Below are 22,111 nucleotides of genomic sequence, written 5' to 3'. Positions count from 1 at the left end.
GTCCTGATAAAGGAGGAGGCTAATAATGGCAAAATACTGATATTTACCTATGATTTTTTTTAAACGCATTTATAAAAAGATACAAAAGTTGAAAGCTAGAAAGGCAGCTGGGGTTGATAAGATTTCTGGATATACCATAGCCTATCTGAAATACTTATTTGATTACTGTTTGCATGGAGGAGCTATATCAAATGAATGGAGAGGTGCAATAGCAACCCCAGTGTACAAGGGAAAGAGTGACAAACATAAAGCGGAAAATTACAGGCCAGTCAGCTTAACAAGCTCTGGGAAAGCATTCTTTCTGATTATATTAGACACGTTTGCGAAATTACTAACTGTTTTGATAGAAGGCAGCTCGAGTTTAGGAAAGGTTATTCCAATGAAGCTCAACTTGTAGGATTCCAGCAAGATATAGCAGCTCTTTCAAATTCAGGTCAACTGGACTGTATCGCTATTAACCTATCCAAGGCTTTTGATAGGGTACATCATGGGATACTACTGACAAAAAGAGAGGGCAAATAGACTAGACAAAATAGTTGAATGGACGGCTACATTTCTAGAAATGAGAACTCAGATAATTAGAGTAGGTAAAACATTATATGATCCAGTGATGATTAAGAGGAGAGGGGGGGAGGCGCGTATTATTGGATCTTTACGTTTTCTTACATATATAAATGCTATGAGTAAAGATCGGGAATCACAGATAAGGATATTTGCGGATGCTGTTTTACTGTATAGAGTAGTAAAGGAGCTGCAGGACTGTGAGCTACTGCAGGGGGACTTTAACAAAGATGGTTTGTTTTTTTTTGTTTTTTTTTTTTTGCTAGAGGCTTTACGTCGCACCGACATAGATAGATCTTATGGCGACGATGGGATAGGAAATGTCTAGAAGTTGGAAGGAAGCCGCCGTGGCATTAATTAAGATACAGCCCCATCATTTGCCTGGTGTGAAAATGGGAAACCACGGAAAACCATCTTCAGGGCTGCCGACAGTGGGATTCGAATCCACTATCTCCCGGATACAAGCTCACAGCTGCGCGCCCCTAACCGCACAATATATTCTAGTGAGATAGGCAGCAGACAATGGTACGAAAGTAAATGGGATGAAAAGTCAAGTTGTTAGTTTCACCAAGAGGAAGAGTCCTCTCAGTTTTAATTATTGTGTTACCGGCCGAGTTGGACGTGCGCGTAGAGGCGCGCGGCTGTGAGCTTGCATCCGGGAGATAGTAGGTTCGAATCCCACTATCGGCAGCCCTGAAAATGGTTTTCCGTGGTTTCCCATTTTCACGCCAGGCAAATGCTGGGGCTGTACCTTAATTAAGGCCACGGCCGCTTCCTTCCAACTCCTAGGCCTTTCCTATCCCATCGTCGCCATAAGACCTATCTGTGTCGGTGCGACGTAAAGCCCCTAGCAAAAAAAAAAATTATTGTGTTGATGGGGTAAAAGAACCTCATGGGGAACAATGTAAGTACCTAGGTGTTATTATTAGGAATGATCTTTGTACCGGGCGGTACACCTCTACGCCGCTAATTTAAAATGTGCGCCAATTGAAACTCCTCTGCTGGAGGAAGTCTGAACTTTATCGACGGTATTAATTTTCAAGTTTCTCGGAAGATGTCACTACCTGGAAAGTTTGGAGTTTTTGAACTGTGCCACTTTTGATGTATTTTTGTTTTACCGATAGTAAGAAGTGTGAACTTTCTCTTCTAGAGGACACTACTGAAGAACTACAATAGTGCACCCTAGTGCGAAGAAAAAGAACTGTTCTTTTGGAGAAAATTTAATTTCAAAAGTTTGTTCTTTGTTAAATTTCCTTCTGTCATTGTTTAAGTTGGCAATATTAACCCTTTCTTTCCCCTTGTTTTAAATTTAGCCAATCCCGAATTTCTTTCATTAATTTCTGACCAATCGGATGTATCTTCCCCCAACTTGAATATGTTGCTGTATCCTACCGAATAAAGAGTTTGTGGGAGGGTGTTCTCATTCCCCTAACGCCTCGAACTTTCCGCGAGAGTATATAAACTGCTGATTTTAGGGTCTCCGGGCCACTTCTGTTCCATCTTTTCGTGTGTAAAGTACATAGCAGGGGGCGGGAAGCGCCTCTTTCTTCGGCGGCAGTCAACAACCAGGTAATGGCCGATTAATTACTTCTTTTCTTGCTTGCTCAGCAGTTTAACTCTCGGGGCGGGTCCGAAGTTTTTCCATTATGTAACCTTCCTTAAAATGTAAAGAAACTTGTATCTATTCCATCTTTTAAACTGCATATCGGGATAGAGAGTGCTTAACCCTCTCGAGCTCCCAATCATATTGTTTTGAGGTGAACTTATTTTTCTCAACCTATTCTTCGTTAACGTAAAGCAAATTGTTCTTTTCTAAAGTCACCTCTGTAGTATGGGATTAGCCCTTGCATTAGTGGCCTAGAGCCAGGTTAGGTTTTAAAAACAAGTGTATTAGGAGTGCAGATCGCCTCCTCTCAAATTGTTATTTTAGAGGTCATGTAATTAACCTTCTTATCATTTAACAGACCTCAGTAGGTTGGGTATTTTACCCCTGTGTATATGTCCTGAAAGGACAGCTTGAAAGTGGAATTAGGTGGGGCCTTTGACAGGCCTGAATTTTGAGAGCAAGTTGCTCTTTTTCTGAAAATTTTGTTTTCTGCGCGCCTCAAGGAGGCCTTACTGTGTATTTTGGAGCAAGTGCTCCTAGGCATGAATGGGGTTCTCTGCCCCTCTGTTGAGACTTGTGTTTGGGGTAAAACTGAGCTAATTGCTCAAGGATTGTGATCGCGGGGCTCGAAGCCCAAATCCTGTAAATACTGTAATTGTACTTTTGTTGCCTTGCTACTCTGTACCTGCCATGTTTGTTATTTCTTGATTTTGAAAAGAAAATATAACCTTGTTAAATTTTAAATTCACTTTAATTTCGTAGCCTGAGACCTATTCACCACCCCGCACCTTCTTTCACGCATAACTACCACAAAAACACGGTAACAATCTTAATTACGGTAATCATATTAACGAAGTATTGTGAAAGGATACATATCTCTTTACATGGTTATGAGAATATTTAGGCATTGTAGTAAGGATGTAAAGGAAAGGGCGAATAAGTCTCTGGTAAGACCGCAGTTAGAGAGTATGGCTCCAGTGTGTGGGACCCTCACCAGAACTACTTGATACGAGAACCGGAAAAAAAAAAAAAAAAAAAAAAAAACCTCAAAGGAAAGCAGCACGATTTCTTCTGAGTGATTTCCGACAAAGGCGTAGTGTTACTAAAATGTTGTACACTTTGGGCTGGGAAGACTTGAGAATGAGACGAGATACTCGGCTATGTGGTGTGTTTTGAGCTGTCAGTGGTGAGTTGGCGTGGAATGACATTAGTAGAAGAATAAGCTTGAGCGGAGCTTTTAAAAGGATAAAATCGGAATTCAAGAGGACAGATTGGGGCAAATATCCATTTATAGGACGAGGAGTAAGGGATTGGAATAAATTATCAAGGGAAATGTTCACTAAATTTTCAAGTTCATTGAAAATATTTACGAAAAAGCTAAGTAAACTATTATAAATGGATGTAAATATGAGGAAAACAATTGATAGGGAATCTGCCACCTGGGCAACCACCCTAAATGCAGCTCACTGATGATTTTAATTTTCATATCAAACTCGATGCACCTCTTGTCAAGCTCCAAGATACTGTATATGAATGCACGCTTTCAGCACAGTTTGCCATTAAGACCGATGTATTTCCAAACACAAATTATCAGGTGATTTTTCTAGGAAGTCATCTTTGTTTTGCTAGTGGTTTTTTTTTTCACAATTTACTTTACGTCGCACCGACACAGATAGGTCTTATGGCGACGATGGGATAGGAGTGGGAGGGAAGCAACCGTGGCCTTGTCTGATTTGAAAACGGGAAACCACGAATAACCATATTTAGGGCTGCCGACAGTGGAGTTCGAACCCACTATCGCCCGAATGCAAGCTCACAGCTGCGCGACCTTAACCGGCTAGTGGTTTAAAGTCGCACTAATACAATGAAAGTTTTCGGCGACGCCAGAGAAAGAAAGGGCTAGGATTGGAAAGACTCGGCATTTTCCTGGTGAAAAAATTTGAAAACGCGGAAAATCAATTTGAGGGCTGTCAACCGTGGGTTCGAACCAACCATCTTCCGAATATAAGCACACAGTTGCGCGATCCGAACTGTATAGCCAACTCCGGATTTTTTTGGCGAATTTTTCGGACAGTTATCCGCTTCAGAATACATATATATTGCTAGTTGCTTTACGTCGCACCGAAACACGTAGGTCTTATGGCGACGACGGGATAGGAAAGGCCTAGGAGTTGGAAGGAAGCGGCCGTGACCTTAATTAAGTTACAGCCATCTTCAGGGCTGCCGAAAGTGGAGTTCGAACCCACTATCTCCCGGATGCAAGCTCACAGCCGCGTGCCCCTGACCGCACGGCCAACTCGCCCGATGCGCTTCAGATGTAATAATGACCATCTGCATATATTTTAGCTTCCGTTTCCTGAAGGTGCAAACTTTTACTCCTTTCCCCAAAATCAAGATGGCGGCACAATCTGCCCGACGAGGTAGAAAATTGAAATTTGGCAAAATTATATGTTTTAGTCGGTAACCGACGGAAAAATTCCAGAATGTTTAGATTTTTCACTTTTTACCCCCGGAAAATATCGAAATATGGAGGCAATTTTAATGACGGTGCAGACCTTCGTTTCGAGGTATTTCGTGGCTAAATGGTATGTCGTATCACAAGCAGGATGGCACAATCTCGCTTTAGTTTAGTGTGATCTACAACTTTGGTGCTATGACTTTTTCACGTATGTCTATCCCTTATGCGGTAGAAAGAACAGCATTTCTCGATTTTACGTAAATGTTGTACTTTTTACACGTATATTTTATACTTTGGCACACTTATAGGAAAGATAGTCATAAAATTTGGCACGCACATTGACACGACCGATGGTCGTACGCGAGCCAAATTTCGTGACTGTAGCTTTCAGACAAGTGTGCGAAAAATAATGTAAAGTGTCAAAAGTGTACACAAATATCACTCTATTCAAAGTTTCTAACTCAATCTAACCCATGTTATAGGACCAACCCTGTAGAATGATAAAGGGGGCGTCTGATAGTGCAAGCCGTTTGTCGACATAATGTGCCGTTTAGGAGCAGTAAATATCGAAACGAAGGTCTGTACTTATAAATGTGACCATGCCAATCTCTCATCTCTCTATATAAAAGACTAACTCCGACTGGCTGTAATCAACGCCCAGCCAAAACTACGCGACATAAAAAATTCAAGTATGGGGATACATTTATATTACAGTGTAGGTGCACACTAAGGGACGATTTTTGAATATTCCGTCGCTAAGGGGGTGAAAAGGGGGGTTAACTGTTTAAATGAGAAAATGTCTGTATCTCAAAAACTGAACAGTTTACAGATGTAAAAATTGGCAATTGGAATCTACTTTAAAAATAAAGAAACCCGTATTTTTTTTGTTTTCGTAAAATTCCCTTAAGGGGGGTGAAAAATGGTGAAAAAGGGGTTCAATACCTTTTATGAGGAAATTTATATCTAAAAAATGAAGATGTTACAGACATGAATATTGGTATTTAGAATCTCCTTGAAAAATAAAGAAACACTTTTTTTTTCGGAAAATCCACTTAACGGGGAGTGAACAGGAGTGAAAATGGGTATATCGTATATCGTAAAAATGTAACATGTTACAGAAAAGGAACTCGTATATTTTTGTTTTCGGTAAAACCACTTAAGGAGTTGAATTCTTTGTATTAGGATACTGATATATCATGCCTTTGCTGGCGAGATGTAGTGTTTACAGTGCACTATGTCTTCTGGTATGGGCTATGTCAAATTTGTTACTTTCATTGATCTGTCTCAGTCTCATCCTTGGCTTTGACAACATGAAAGTGACTGAAGTATGAGTGATGCTAGTAATACCATTGTTTATGCAGCCAGTCCCTGTTATGAATGGCTCATAGGGTCGGTTGGTGCACGCATTTCAGTGGGCTTGGCAGACTCAACGGCTGGCTCGGTAAGGAAAGCAACGGGAAACTACCTCACTCCTCATTTCCCTAGTACGCCTCTTCAGTGACGCCTAGTCTATTTATGAAAGCTGTTGGCCGAGCTGCAGAGGATCAAACCAGCCTCGGGCTGAATACCCAACATACAACATACATATACTGATATCTCAAAAACTGAAGGTAACAGGAGTGAAAATTGGCATTTGGAATCTCCTTTAAAATTAAAGAAAAACTTTTTTTTTGTTTTTTTTTGTTTTCGGAGAAATGATTTAACTTATTTTTATAAGAATACTTATATCTCAAAAACTGAAGATGTTACAGACGTGAAAATTCGTTTTTGGAATCTCCTTTAAAAAGGAAGAAACACGTATTTTTAAGCTTTCAAAAAAATTCACCTAAGAGATGTGGGAGGGGGCCGTGGAAAGGACTGAAAAACGGGTTGAATACCTCTTACGAGGATACATATATCTCAGAAACTGAAGATGTTACAAACATGGACATTGTTATTTTGAATCTCCATTAAAAATACAGAGACACGTATTTTTGTTTCCTGAAAATCCGCTCAAAGGGGGGAGGGGGTGTCATAAAAAGAAGTGAAAAAGGGGTTGAAGTATATTTATTTTGATACTTATCTAAATAAATAATATCGCAACGACCGTGTGTCTTGTTCATTGACTATTTTGGCGAAATTTTCGTACAGTTATCCGTTTCCGGTGTAATAATGACCATCTGTATATATATATTGTAGCTTTCGTTACCTGAAGGTTCACATTTTTACTCCTCTCTCCAAAATTAAGATGGCGGCACAATCTGCGTGACGAGGTAGAAAATGGAAATTTGGCAAGATTATATGTTTTAGCCTGCAACCGACGGAAAAATTCCAAGATGTTTACATTTTTCACTTTTACCCTCGGAAAATATCGAAATATAGAGGCAATTTTAATGACGGTGCTGACCTTCGTTTCGAGGTATTTCGTATAACAAAATGGGTGGCACAATCTCGGTTTAATTTGGTGTGATCTACAACTTTGGTCCTATGACTTTTTGTCGTATTTCTATCCCTTAGGCGTTAGATTTGGCTGTGTTTCTCGATTGTACGTAAATTTTGCAGTTTTAACACTTATAATTCATAGTTTGACACACTTATAGGAAAGACAGTAATCAAATTCGGCAGGAACATTGGCCCTCCCAGTAGCCATATGTGAGCCAAATCCTGTCACATAAGTATCCGAAAAGTAATGCAGAGTGTGCAAAACTTATCCAAATTTCTCCCTATTCAACGTTTCTAACTCAATCTATCCCATAAATAGAAGAAATACGAGAAAATGTCATAGAATCAACCATTTAGAGCGCTAAAAGTGGCGTCGTATAACGCATTTGTCCTTATAACGTGCCGTTTAGCAGCAGTTATTCGGTAAATGGTCTGCAATATTGTAAACATGCATATACTTTCGTATGTCGATCTATACATATTCACTGAAGCGATTTGTAGCGATCAATCGATAGTGACTGTCAGCATAAGGGCGTCTGCTTTCGTAATTTTTTTTTTTTTTTTTTTTTTTTGCTAGTTGCTTTACGTCGCACCGACATAGATAGGTCTTATGGCGACGATGGGACAGGAAGGGGCTAGGAGTGGGAAGGAAGCGGCCGTGGCCTTAATTAAGGTACAGCCCCAGCATTTGCCTGGTGTGAAATGGGAAACCACGGAAAACCATTTTCAGGGCTGCCGACAGTGGGGTTCGAACCTACTATCTCCCGAATACCGGATACTGGCCGCACTTAAGCGATTGCAGCTATCGAGCTCGGTACTTTCATAATCAATATTCCCCACATCGACTTTGAATGGCAGTAGGAATAGGACCCTTCTCCAAATCCTGAGTTTCTAGCATTAGTAAGGAGGGCCTACCATTGCAATAAATAACTCCCTTCTCGATTTGACTGGCAGAAGGCAAGGGAGCATGCAATTTTCTATAAAACTCCCCTATCTGATTGTGTCTGGAAATAGGAAAGGGGGCCTACTATTGTAACGAAAACTCCCCAAATCGATTGTGACCGCACGGCAGAAATGGGGCCTTCTATTGAAATGAAAACTTCCAATTCGATTGTGAATGACAATAGGCAAGTGAGCCTGCCGTTATCATCACAACCCCGCAACTCGCATTTTACCCTGGAAACAACGTAGGGGGCCTCCCCATGCTGTTTCTTGGATAACACTAGGAGACGTGCAATCTAGAAAACCTTCTTCACTGCATGTACAGTAATTTACTTCGATGTCTGTATACGAACAGTGTACAAAACCTTAGTGAAGCACGGGTACATTTGCTAGTTTGATATAAAATTACAATTAATTCATGGACAACAATTCGCGTCTCGAAAGACATGCGATATTTTGCTCAGATTCGGAGAAATTGTGTCAAAAATCGGACAGGTGGCAACCGTGAACACTGCGCAGTCAGCTCAACTGAGCGTGGCATACCATATGACTTATTAAAGCAGCAAGACAGAGCAACGAAAATACAGTATGTGTGTATTTAACCGTCCCCTTCCTTGAACCAGACACTGTCCAGTCATTGCCACACAAACATCACTCAATATGGAAGAGGAAAAAGTGCCAATATCTGCAGCCTGTTTCAAGATAAGATAGGCTATAGGTTCCAGGAAAGAATGCATTTGGCGAGCTCTGGTTAGTGGGGAGCTAGAACTATTACAACCTAAATCAACCTCATTCTACATCAGGCTTGTATATTTAATCATGTTGTCTTAATAACTTCATCGCATCGCATTTGCATAGAAGAAAGTTTCTTGCATTGCTTTGGACTGATATTCTTCCAATGTTCTGTAATAACTTCGGAACTCCGGTAAGGATGTACACTTGCAGTTTATGACCGCCCTTTTTAAATCGGCCATATATGATCAACTGGCTTAAATCCGCTGACTGTGGAAGAGTTTGGAGTTGATGGAGAACGTTCCAAATCAGCCAGGTTTTTTATAAATTCCCAAGTATGTTTAGGGTCATTACCGTGTTAAAACATGTAATTACCGTGAAAGCCAATTTTTTCGCCACTGTATTATACACAGTTTTGTCCATTCTTCTCTCGATGTAGTGCAGATTTTCCTCTCCTTGAGAGGATACACAGGCCCATAACAGAATGGAACCGCCTCCATATTTCACTGTTGGAATAGTATTTTCTTTACGGTAGGCTGGGTTAGGCTTTCTCCAAACTCTGCAGCTTCCATCCGAACCAGAAAGGTTTATTTTTGTCTTATCGGGCCATATGATTCGATCCCAAAGTCTTGACCTTTTGAAACATGCGCCTTCACGAACGTTAATCTCTTCAGTCTGTTTATTCAACTAATTAATTCTTGCGTTGAACTTGGCCATGGTAGACATTTCTCCACAAAACACGACGTATAGTCTGGTTATAAGGTTCCTTTCGCAGGTTGTGTTTTACACGAGTGCGCAGTTTCGGTACACTTAACTTAGGATTACGTCTAATTTGATGTAATTGATGATTTTTTGTTTTCGTCTCAAATTCCATCCACATACCCTCATGTTTGAATGTGTTGATGTTTTACCAACCCGTCCTCATTTCCTTTGATGATTTCCCCTTAAGAGCAAGCTGGACAATTATTTTCTTCGGGTCGTCTGAGAGCTCTTTTCTCTTTCCCCAACCCGCACCAATGCTTCATTGGATTGTAAACGAGGTAGGGCTGAGCAGTGTGAGCACGGCCGACTTGATGCGTCGCTCTAGCTAGCCGCAGCGAGGGATCCAGACGGCCGTGGGCTGAGGTATAGAGTTAGTAAATAATACACTAGAGGTAGGATTGGCGCTGCAGTCGCGTGCGAAGTTGAACGAGCGTGCTGTTTGGCAAAAGCTAGATTGTTTGGCACTGTCACTACTGGAGCTTCCCGATAAAGTGAAGTATATACTTCTCTGAAGGAAAATGCCAGTCTCATGTGCAGCTTACGGCTGCATAGATAGGTTCATAAAGGGCAACGGCGTATAATTTCACAGGTACTTTCCTTGAAATTCATTTCCGTGCGTATTAAATAATACCTTGCGTGACACTTATTGTCATGTGAATAGGAATACTTGGGCTGACTTCGCGACTGATTTCCCTGTCGGCGTGAATGAGATTCTTTGAATCTTACCTTGAAGACTGAAATTAATATTTTAGGAAATATAAGGGATGACATTTTCCTTTAACTGAATGGCCATGTGCATGATACCCAGCGAGTGGCTGGAGGCTCTAGGTCACGTAGCTGTAAGCTTGCATTCCAGAGATAGTGGGTTTTAACCCCACTGTCGGCAGCCCTGAAGATGGTTTCCAAATTTTACACCAGGCAAATGCTGGGGCTGTACCTTAATTAAGGCTACAGTCATTTCCTTCTCACGCCTAGCCCTTTACTGTCCCATAGTCGCCGTAAGACCTATCTGTGTCCGTGCGACGTAAGGCAAATTGGTACAAAAAGAAAATAAGAAAAGATGTGCATGATAGCCTGGAACTATGTTCCGTTTTTCCCTCTTTTAGTGTATTTATGGTATTAACAGCTATTGAATATATTTTCTGTATGTACAGTTTGTTGTTTTCCCTTCGTACAATACGTGTAGCAGTCCACATTCATACCTTACCGGATTTTACAATTTAGAGACTAGATGTGCAACACCGTGTGAACATCTGAGTCCTTTACTTTCGTCAATATTACTATTCCTTTAAATGTCATATAGGACTATATACAAGCATAATAAAGTATTGACCGAGCGAGTTGGCCGTGCGGTTAGGGCCACGCAGCTGTAAGCTTGCTTTCGGGAAATAGTGTGTTCAAACCACACTGTCGGCAGCCCCGAAGATGGTTTTCCATGGTTTTCCATTTTCACATCAGGTAAATGCCGGGGCTGTACTTTAATTAAGCCCACGGGTGCTTCCTTCCCACTGCTAGTCCTTTCCTATCCCATCATCACCATAAGGCCCATCTGTGTCAGCGCGATGTAAAGCAAATTGTAAAAAGTATTGTATTTTTTCAGTTCTCTTCAATCATATAATTTACCACTCTCCCTTTCCATTAACGGAAATTATTTTACAATCTTGTAAAATCTTAAAGCAAATCATACATTTCAGGAAAAGCTAAATAAAAGCCCATAATAGGCTGAAATCACTACCGAGTGTCATGTTTCCACTTGTAATCGCGTTTGGAAAACATCGATGATAATAATAATAATAATAATAATAATAATAATAATAATAATAATAATAATAATAGTCTGACGTCCTCCTAAGTACTCGCACGGTTTTCGAAGATGCTAAGGTGTCAGAATTCTTTCCCACGGGAGTTCTTTCATGTGCCACTAAATCTATCTACAAGAGGCTGACTTATTTGAGCACCTTCAAGTATCACCGGACTGAGCCAGGTTCGAACCTGCCAACTTGGACTCAGAAAGCTAGGGTCTAAACCGGCGATGATAATACAGTATTTTGTCTACTTTACCCCAAGGTCTCGTCAACGTTATTAGACCTAACAACTCGCTCATCCGCTTCGTACGAGAGAGAACATTTTCGGTCGTTGGGCAGTTTTATACCAAATTCCTGAAAGAAAAAAAACACACACACACACATTAGCGAAATATACGTGCCCTCCTTCTAAACGTATGTTGTAAGAAGGCTTAATATGAACAGTAAATTAATTTTGTGTTACTTAACTGCACCTGAACACCGTCCTATTTTATCACGCATTTAGTCCTGTATTCATGCTTTTTGGGCTTACTTTCTTTTATGGAGAGAAGCGTCGCAAGTATACTGTAGTATCTGAGAATATTTACGTGTAAGAATTTTAAACCTCATCTATATCCACACAGTTTTAAAGGCCCCCTCCCCTCACCGGGCGAATTGGCCGTGCGGTTAGTAGCGCGCGGCTGTGAGCTTGCATCCGGGAGATAGTGAGTTCGAATCCCACTGTCGGCAGCCCTGAAGATGGTTTTCTGTGGTTTCCCATTTTTACACCAGGAAAATGCTGGGGCTGTACCTTAATTAAGGCCACGGCCACTTCCTTCCACTCCTAGGCCTTTCCTATCCCATCGTCGCCATAAGACCTATCTGTGTCGGTGCGACGTAAAACCAATAGCAAAAAATCCCCTATTTACATTGATGAGTACAGAGGAGTGAGCTTTTTGCCAAACAGCCGCAATTTCAACATGGCCCGCTCGCTACAGTGATTCTCTCGTAGACGGTGGCGCCAATGCTATAATTTACCAGCGGTGAGAATAACTTCGTGTTATGTGGCTCTTATAGTAATGATCCAAGAATCACGATCCACAAAAAATATTATTTCCAACTGTATAAGGAGGTTAGCGTGCAATAAAGTAAACTCGTGTCCTCATCCCGAGGAGGTGAGCTTGCATGTACCATTTCAACCATATACCAGCCCTCCTCCCATACTTAAATTTCTAGCAGTACTGGGAATCGAACCCGGACCTTCGAGGACGGCAGCTAATAACACTAAACGTTACGCTACGGAGGCGGACAGGGTGCAATGAAATCTGCGAACTTCCTTCGAATATGGTAAGAAAGGAAATAGTAAATTCATGTGTGAGGGAAAGTTAATGGTGTATATTATTTCGTTAAGATATATTTTAGCATTTTCAAACAACCGAACGTCACAATTACAGTACGCGGAAAACGGACTGATGAAAGTCATAATACGATGAGCCCAACTGGCCCAACACCACCCGTTTAGGGGTGGGAAGAGTGAATAGTTCCCCCACACTGACACTTCCATACACTGCAAAAAATACTGACACTTCCCCACAGCCCTTGAACGCGGCTACCTGATTAATGACTCAGAAATAATCTCGACTGACAATTCCACATACATCTCCCCCCCCCAAGGCTAGCAAAAAAAAAAAAATATTCCCGGATCTGCCACGAAATTTTAAAAGTGGTATGGAACGGTGTCCACCCAGCCTCAGGAGGTCAACTGAATAGAGGTGGGTTCGATTCCCACCTCAGCCATCCTGGAAGTGGTTTTCCGTGGTTTCCCACTTCTCCTCCAGGCAAATGCCGGGATGGTACCTAACTTAAGGCCACGACCGCTTCCTTCCCTCTTCCTTGTCTATCCCTTCCAATCTTCCCACCCCCTCGCAAGGCCCCTGTTCAGCATAGCAAGGGAGGCCGCCTGGGCGAGGTACTGGTCATCCTCCCCAATTGTATCCCCCGACCCAAAGTCCAGGACACTGCCCTTGAGGCGGTAGAGGTGGGATCCCTCGCTGATTCCCAGGGAAAAACCGACCCTGGAGGGTAAACAGATAAAGAAGAAGAAAATAACAGCCATGTATTCTTGTTGTTGGAAATACTTCTTGCAGAGAAGAAATGACAGCAGTTTCAAAATCCACGTTTATATTTTCTGGTCTCCACTCCGGAACAGCTTCGAGGAGGAGTCTGAACAGTCTGGCATACGTTTGCTTCTTGTTTGGTAGAAGGGCGAATACGATAGGACATAATTATATTTTTGTCTCGTCATTGCTACTCCAAAAATCGGCATGAATGGTATATATTTGACTAAACTGCTTGCTAGTACTCTTGAAAGTACCATCCATAAAAAATGGCTAAAACACATCAAGCTCTCTTTTCCTTTGCTGCCGTAAAAAACAGTTATTCTATCTTCATTTCCGTCGTCAGCCAAAAGTAAAGACGAACCGTCATTCATAATCAACGTATCGTTAACAAAAACTATATTTTCTCTGTGCTCCGGCTCTTATGCGTTTCTCTGGGTATTGCTTCAGTGTCTATACAGTGACCCCATCATAGACTCTGTTTTAGGCATTTCGGTAACGAAGACATAACTTTAAAATAAGCCATATTTAATAACATTCTCTCTCTCGGTAGAACTTCCAGAAAACTTTCGTTACTGACACGTTCTAAAATACCTCCAGATTTTAAAAATTATATTTTTTCACGAACACGTCAGGAAATCAGGGATATATTGACTTTTTAAAACATTATTACATGGGTGCTCAAATTGTGCGGAGTTGTATTCTGAACAAGAATATAGAAACATCGGAGACAATCTGGAAAGAGCGTCAATTTTTTAGAAATATTACATTGGGTAGGCCTACTAAAATCTTGAAATTGAATATCAACGTACTATTTACGAATCTGCTGAGGCTGCCGGCCATGTTGTATTTACTACCATAAGAACAATGCTGTCCTCCTCTTGGTGTAGTGGTTAGTGCGATTAGCTGCCACCCCCAGAGGCCCGGGTTCGATACCCGGCTCTGCCACGACATTTGAAAAGTGGTACGAGGGCTGGAACGGGGTCCACTCAGCCTCATGAGGTCAACTGAGTAGAGGGGAGTTAGATTCCCTTCTCAGCCATCCTCGAAGTGGTTTTCCGTGGTTTCCCAATTCTTCTCCAGGCAAATGCCGGGATGGTACCTAACTTAAGGCCACGGCGGCTTCTTTCCCTCTTCCTTGTCTATCCCTTCCAATCTTCCCATCGCCCACATGGCCCCTGTTCAGCATTGCAGGTGAGTCCCCCTGGACGAGGTACTGGTCCTCCACCCCATTTTATCTCCCGACCCAGAGTCTCACACTCCAGGACACTGCCCTTGAGGCGGTAGAGGTGGGATCCCTCGCTGAGTCCGAGGGTAAACCATGGAGGGCAAACAGATTAAGAGGAAGAAGAAGAAAAACAATGCTATATAGTGATCCAAATGACACGGTTATTAATGGTCCAAAATTTGTGATTGAAGCGATTTAAATCAAAAACCCTGAACCGATTGAGCTGAAACTAAATATACCAGATGACTAATTTCAAATTAACTGTTTTTATTTACATATGTGTTGTTTGAGTCAGTATACTAAATTCACTCCGTCTGTTAATCTGCTTACCCTCCAGGGTACCACTTTTCAAATATCGTGGCAGAGCCGGGAATCGAACCCGGGCCTCTGGGGTTGGCAGCTAAGCACACTAACCACTACACCACGGAAGCGGACGTTGTCATTTTCACATGAAAATATGCTTATGGAAAAAAGTACAGGATCTCGGATTGTCGGTGGAGTACCGAGAGAATAGCGAAATCAGCCTTCATGTCCGTATGTGCGCAGCACTTGCGTTTTTAAAGCCTGAAGATGTGCTCGATGCGTGGGTGGAAATACACTCTCAAGCTCCAGAAAGTTCCAAACTTAGCCAGTTTTTTACTACTTTGTTGAAAACTGGCTAGACAACCAAGACATTCCAATCGAGATATGGAATCGGCACATGACAACGAACGCTGTTGAGGGCTGGAAAAATCGACTCAACAATCTTGTCGGGAGACTTCGCCCCAAATTAAAACAGGTTATCAAAGTGTTGAAGACGGAAGCTGAGAAGACAAACTGCGCATTTCTGAAGGCCGAGCTCAACATGGAAGGTGGGGGGCGTGGGGGAAAGAAGACGAAAATATGTCATACTAGACGGAAGGATTGAGAAAATCCAGAAAAAATTCGAAAATGACAAAAATGAAAAATTGTCTGAAGGTAGTTTCCTATTCACAGAAAATGGAGTAGGTTAATAATATTGTTGTTGAGAAAATTGGGCCGGAACCAAAATATGCATACAAAAAATAAAAATACACAAAAACGACGAAGCCGAAAAAGCTAATTTTAAACACGCCAAAATGATAACAATACCAAAATGATCAATTCTGTTATTATTTTGCCAGTCCACACCGTGGTAAAGTGAGGGAGACGTTCAATAAATTTCCAATTTCTTCGAAATCATTTAGGAAAAGGCCAGGAAAGCAACAGATAGGGAATCTGCCACCTGGGCGACTGCCCTAAATGCAGATCAGTATTCATTCACATTCATTCGTGATGGAAATCAGACTCTTTGCATTTGTTTTATTTTGATGGAAATTACACTAAATCATTGATATTTTCGAGACCGTATTAGTAATGAAGTACCTAGACCGAGAGCCTTTCTTCGCTCCAAAAGAATAACATGTTAACTTTAAATGTCAGTGGGACGAGCCTTGATGTTGCAGGCCAATTCGCCAGGGCGAACTCGCTGCGCTCATTCACATCACTTAAATAAAATATACATTTGGTTCAAACATTATACCGGGTGGTTCACCAGCCCCTTATTTTTTCGGAGGTAGGTAACCCAACTAACGCGTATATCGTAGTCATCCGAATAAACATTAGTACCTGCTCCTTCGTGGCCTTAGTACAACTATACCGTTTATATAATGTTCACGAATATGGTAAAAATCATTAGCGGCAGTGTTATTTCTATTATTTAAACTATAATGAATGTGTCAGACGATCACAGCTACGAATAACACTATTTCACGTTTGGACAAGAAGTGTCTGTAAGGACTACAACGTGCTAGTACCGCACCACGGCTCGCGGTAGCTAAGGTGACTAAATCACGCATCACTGCTCTTGTATCAACCAAGATGTTTGGTAGTAGATTCGATTCACAGGGTGGTACACGTTTTTTTGTATGTGTGTGTGCGATTAACACCGTTTACAGTGACTGTAATATGGCCACATGGCATCCTGTTCCAAAGAGTGAATGTTTATTTGGTCTTGAAAAGGACCCTTTTTATCCGATGTTACGTAGCCAGGTTGCACTACGACATGATGGTCTGTTTCGAACCAAAACATTCGTGTGCTAAGACAAAGTGTGAAGCTATTGTCACTAATGTGATTAATTCATTTGCGATATCTGAAGTGAAAAGGGACTTGGAAAACGTAAACTATGTCTCGGTCTACACAGACTCTTCAAATCATAAATCCACCAAACATTTCCCCCTTCTTGTTCGCTATTTTATTTACAACAAGGGGGCACAGGTAAAATTGTTAGATTTTGAAGAACAGGTAGGGGAGACTGCTGACATTATTTCGTCATTTGTCCTGAAAATGCTAAATGATTTTCATCTTGAAAGTAAAGTGGTTGGACTTTGTGCAGACAACACTAATACTAACTTCGGTGGCTCATCTCGGAAAGGTTATAAAAATGTTTATTCCATCGTGCAGAAGTTTCTTGAGAAATCTATTGTTGGTTTTATTACAGTGCTCACATGTCAACAATGCAATACAAACTGCTGTGGACTGTTCCAGTTTGTGTTCGAAGTGTAGTGCAGAAAATCTACTCATATTTTCACATTTACACAGTACGGGAGGCCTCCTTGATTGAGTTTTGTGATTTCGTGGAAATTGCGTATTCCAAAGTTCTTGGCTTCAGTAGAACAAGGTGGCTTTCCTTGTTACCTTCCATTGAACGAGTACTGAAGTTGTATCCGGCCCTCAAATCATATTTTGAATCACAAAGCAGGTGTCCAACTGTAATCAAACAGTTCTATGATGATAGTTCTTTGATGATCCCTTGTCTGAGGTGTGGTTGAATTTTGTGCATACTCAAGCAGCAATTTTTCACAGTATTATTCAGTTATTAGCGGGGCAACATGTTGTTATGTTGGATGCTTCTAAAGTACCTGAGGATCTCAGGAAAAAGCTCTCAAATAGGCTAGACTGTGTGTTTGTACTCTCAGTTGTTCAATCTAAACTAAAGAACCTTGAAAATGATGGTTTAGTTAATGTTTCACATTTCAAGAGAAATGTTGAAACATTTTACTCCACTTGCTTGGAAGACATAGACCAGTGGACTTTTCATTTTTCTGAACTCAGTGTGTTAATTTGGGCATATCTTATATTCTGTGTTCGAATGGAATGATGTACAAAGGTCATTAGATTTTGTACTTAAGTACGCTGGGAATGACATATGTGATACAATGCTTTTTGATGAGATTGTTAATGTCATTTGAGCTGGGTGGAAATATTCACTAATTTTGAGGACAGGAATATTGGCTTCAGGAATATAGTGATATTGTAGAATTTGTGTTAAGCTTGCCTGCTACAAATGCTCCTATAGAACGGGCATTTTCATTAATGAACAATCTTTGGAAAAATGAAAAATCCAGGCTAAAGCCTGAAAATGTAAAACACGTGGTAATCACTAGGTGCAACTTGGATTATAACTGCGTAGAGTTTTATGACATACTGCGTGAAAACTTAAAGTTGTTGAAGAAATTCATTCAAGCGAAAAGTTCGAGAGCCTGTCACAGTGACTTCACACTGCAACGTGTGTTGTAATGTAAACAAATGTAATAGCATAATAGGTTAGTAGATTAACCAAATTTGGTAATGTTTGTTATTGGAACACATTACTTTTTTATAGCATCTAAAAATCAGAGTGTTTTAAGTTTTATCATGTTGTAGTGAGTAATAATGTACGATTCGTTGTATGCTTTTTGCGCTTGGTATCGCTTAAAAGGAACGAGAAAAAATCGCTGATCAAGTTCGTTGCTAGATCATATTTACGATCAGGTCTTGCTTTTTGTCTCTGAATATCTGGTCACCCTACACGTAGGTGTGGATTTGTGTGCGTTGGACTCGGGAGGTTGTGGATTCGAATCCCATGCTGGCCGTCCTGAAGATGGTTTTCCTCGGTTTCCCATTTTCACAACCAGGCAAATACCGGGACTGTACCTTAGTGAAATTCCAAGGCCGATTTCCTTCCCAATCCTTCCCCATCCATCCTCAACGGAAAGGCGCCAAATCAGAGCGCATCCCTTAAAACCAATAGGAAAAAAATTGATTATTATTGTATCCCCCGCTAAAATGGAGCACCTCTGTCGTTCAAAATATTTGCCTTCGGCTGGGCTTTAACCACTACGGTGCCGATATTCACACACCTTATCCTCCAACCCCTAACCGATTCGGCCACGAATATACTTACTAGAGATTTACTACTCAAGTGTGGCCGTTCCGCCTCGAAAGTTAATATCCATCTCAAACTCTTCAATGATGTTTTACAGTGGTCTTTACATTACAGAACACGATGCATAACCTATTCATTCGATCGAATTACGGGTACCTGCTTTATTTTAAGGCGCAATAAATCACATGTTTTCAGGATGGTCCTTAGTATTTGGCGCGGAATTGTGCATAGTAATTTTTCCTTTGCTAGGTCTATGGATCAATTTACAGTGATGACACACGTAGCGGAGAACCTTATCGACCATAAGGAGAAATGTCAAGTTATTTGGTGTTCATACAACTAAATTATAAGGATTTTTAGGTCATACGCGTTATCTGGGTTGCCTCTCTCCGAGAAAATAAGGGGCTAGTGAACCAACCGGTATATAATTATGAGGCGTCTATTTTCAAAACAGGACAAGTCATCTAAACATTAGAAGACATCGCAAAGAAATTGTCAGGGATACATAACATAAATGTTTTACATCATACTGCTGTACTTGGGTTAATTATCATGTTTGGTAATTATTTTAGGGTTGTAGTCTATCTTTTTGATACGGCAGATGATCATTTATATGGAAACAGAGCCTTGGAATTGTCCAGTTTTGAAACCAAGTCATAGATGTGACCTGTTATAAAAATTAACTACTCTGACAACTAATTCAATTTCAGCTGTGACTCTGTGAAGAGCAACTGTGGCCTGATGAATGAATTCAATATTTTAAATCAAATTCTGTAGTTTTAATAAATAATAAAATAAATAACACTAGAAAACGTATTACAACAAAAAAAAGCAGGTCAAATAAAAGAGTTAACTAACAAAATTAAGTAAAAGACTAAAAAAATAGTTTACAAAACTGATAAACTCATAAGTAAGATATAACATAGCCAAAGTAACACTGGGTCAGGTAATATTAGAGAGAAACACCAATGCCATGACAATCACCTTCACAGAATTCTGGTTCATTGACAACATCAGAAATTTCATCAGCATTACAAACTATGTCTTTATGGAACTGTAGTTCATCCTGAATTTTCCAGTCTTGTCCAAAATGTTTTTTAAGAGATGATCTATATCTTGAATCTTTTCCACCTTCAGTTTATTCATACCAATTGGTGCTTCAAGAGGATTGATCACACAGCTTGTTTTTTTTTTTTTTTTTTGTTTTTTCTGTTTAGTGATCGTGCCCTCCACTCCTACATCATTTCTGTAGTATTGCTCTCCCCTTATATGAATACTGTTCCCCCTAGTATTCCTGACTACAAATATTTTGCAGTGTGATATTTTGAAGGGAAGGGACTGAGTAGATTTCGTCACATTCTGACATTCAATTTTTCAATCATAAACAGTCCAGTCCTTTCCTATAACTTTGACAGTTCCATGATTCGAGAACACTTCGTGATACGCAGAAGGCTGGACAATAGTATTTATTCTTTTCAGCTCCTTCTCTATTCGGTCTGGTGGAAGAAACGAGTGGCCAGTAACAGGGAAGAATATCTATATTTTATATATATTTTCTTGAGGGGAGCACTGCTACCCCATTTAGATAACATTGTCAGTAGCGTTAAATTCTTATTTTACCTACGGCATCCATCGGCAAATAGTTTTATTATGCTTATATCTTGCAGATCAATAGTTGCAGCTCATGATACAGGGCAGACATCACTTCATTTTATGTTTTAGGACGTTCATTTTCAGTCCAAGTGTAAATTGACACTTTAGATTTAGGCATATTGCTCTTTGAACTGCCAGAAACAACCGTGACGTTGTAGAGATTTGCCTGACAGGAATAATATGCTGACTGATCTGGTAGTTTTGGTAGTGCCTGATTTTTCTGATAGTCGAAAGATAGTGCTACCATGTCACCTCTTTCCTCTTGAAGAAACTCGTAGAATGTCCTGTATTGGAGTTTATGAACTCTCTTCTCTATAATCAGGTTGGTCTTTCTAGAAACGTCTTACTCATTTTGAATGTATGCATTCAGTTGAATGCACTTTGAACAAGCATCAGTTGCCGGAGATCCAAATCCAATATTAAATTTTGTGTTAAACACTTTCCGGAAAAAACTTTATTTTGCCCTAACTTCCAAAGGCACTGGTGCATTGTACATCCGGTACAATTTCTTGATGTTCAGATTTGAGGATTTCGGACTTATTTCGACAATAGTGAGATTCTATCCCTTTCAAGTTCCATATGAATGTTATCACACTTTCCAGTTTCTGAGCATAAGACTGTGAACGATGATCCCCACATTTCTTTCAAAATGTGCAGATCCATATTGCTTTATTCGGCTGAACACATGAAGTACTCTGTGCTTAGTTATACACAGTATTCCAAGAAATGCTTCACGACACACTTGCACTCTATTTCCACACATATCTGCCGCAGTTATGTTATAATTTCACTTTTAAGTCTCTTCGGGCTGGTAGATCGAACTCTGCGTCGTGAAGGGGTAGAAGAGGAACAGAATTTAGCTATAAATGCATCCTGCTCAGATTTTACATTCGATGCATAAAACAATGCATGGACCCTCTGTATGTCCTTCATTGTTAGTCCTCGACAATTTTTGCGACCTTTCCCAAGGCACCTATGATTGCAGTCTGGATATTTTGGTAGATTTCTCGTCATATACCTATCGAAAAAGTTAAAAATGAAGTGAGATTACAGATCAGAGGCTACTAGCAGCACATGAAAGGTATACAGTATCACAGATGAAACGCCTGTCAAAATAGAAAGAGCTAGTAAAAATTGAATGTATTTTGGTAATTCAATCTACACATTTTACGTTTTCCTCTCGCATTATCGTCACTTAAAGCCCAATTATATGAATAATTTTCTATTTCAAAATGATGTTCAGTTGGATTGAGCCCTCCAAAATTTCAAGTAATTCCAAAAATATAACTCTGTCTACATATCTTTCTTCCCTTTTGCACGTTTCCAGTTTTGAGGATTTCGTTGCTTTCTCCGAGCTCTGCTGCCTCCATCAACTTCCACAACCGTGTTACATGTTAAAGAACTCATTTTCTTTATTCTCAGATCACGAATATTCACATTAGTAAGCAAAAGTAGTGTTAAACTCGTAAGAAATCAGTAAACATATTATCAAACGGCAGCCATGACACCTATCGGTGTCACGTGATCAATATAAGTCGTTCTCATTGGTGATGGAGGACTAGCCTGTTTCTGAAACTAGCTTATTGAGGACAAGTCCGTGTCTGACGCTAATCGGCACTTTTAAGATACAAATTAGATTGAT

General features: G+C 40.5%; 1 protein-coding gene across 1 annotated transcript in view; it reads right to left on the bottom strand.

Annotated features, from left to right (window-relative positions):
- Pdk1 (Phosphoinositide-dependent kinase 1) overlaps positions 1-22,111 on the bottom strand; it is a 411,719-nt gene that overhangs the window by 49,425 nt on the left and 340,183 nt on the right. The gene's annotated exons all lie outside the window — the stretch shown is intronic.

Source organism: Anabrus simplex, chromosome 5, assembly GCF_040414725.1.
Source record: "Anabrus simplex isolate iqAnaSimp1 chromosome 5, ASM4041472v1, whole genome shotgun sequence".
Taxonomy (NCBI): Eukaryota; Metazoa; Arthropoda; class Insecta; order Orthoptera; family Tettigoniidae; genus Anabrus; species Anabrus simplex.
This window is presented reverse-complemented; position numbering and strand designations above follow the sequence as displayed.